An 881-nucleotide genomic window follows, 5' to 3' on the forward strand; every position below is an offset into this window, starting at 1 on the left:
GATGTTTCAGATATTGTCCCACTTATTTCTTTTGAGTTCACATGGGAACAGAAACACTGAGGGGGTGGCATGCCTGATTAATGGCAACAGGTGGGAAGCAATTTTGTGTCACTCAAGAACAGACTAACCAAAAGCATCAACTAGGTTACCATATTTCCAGTTTCAAAAAAGAGGACACCTGAGAGGGGTGGGGCCTGGGAACAGAGGTAATATGATTGTGGAGGGGCAGTGATATCCCCGTGCCCTGCTCCTGCTCCTCACTCCCAAGCCACAGCCTGCCCCCCACCCAGCCCTGCTGCCGCCCCTCACTTCTGACCCACAGTACCTTGTCCCCCAAGACTATGCTAGGGGGAATGCCTTACTGGACCTGGTATTGGCAACGGGGGATGATATGGTAGGGGACCTACAGATTGGTACTCACCTAGGGGACAGTGATCACCAAATAATAGAATTCACCATAAGACGTCGAGTGGGTAAAGTAACCAGAAGGGTGAAAGTGCTAGACTTTAGGAAAGCTGATTTCAATGAACTCTGGTGATTAGTCAAGGACGCACTGCAGAGTAGGAGTTTTGAAGAGATGGGAGCCCAGGAAGGGTGGCTGTGCCTTAAGGAAATGATCCTTCGGGCACAGAGGGAGAGGATCCCGATGCGAGGAAAAAGAGGGGAAGGGGCCAGGAGGCTTCCTTGGCTGACCAGAGAAATCCAGGGCAGCCTGCAGACTAAAAGGGGAGCATATAAAAAGTGGAAATGGGGAGAGATTACCAAAGAGGAGTATACCTCCTCTGCTCGCACTTGTAGGGAGGCAGTTAGACAGGCCAAAGCTACCATGGAGCTAAGGATGGCATCCCAAGTTAAGGATAACAAAAAATTGTTTTTTAGAT

The 881-nt window shown here is 49.7% G+C and overlaps 1 protein-coding gene across 1 annotated transcript in view; it reads right to left on the bottom strand.

Moving 5' to 3' along the window:
• ARFGEF3 (ARFGEF family member 3) overlaps window positions 1–881 on the bottom strand; it is a 168086-nt gene that overhangs the window by 125656 nt on the left and 41549 nt on the right.

Source organism: Alligator sinensis, unplaced genomic scaffold, assembly GCF_000455745.1.
Source record: "Alligator sinensis unplaced genomic scaffold, ASM45574v1 scaffold542_1, whole genome shotgun sequence".
NCBI classification, from domain to species: Eukaryota; Metazoa; Chordata; order Crocodylia; family Alligatoridae; genus Alligator; species Alligator sinensis.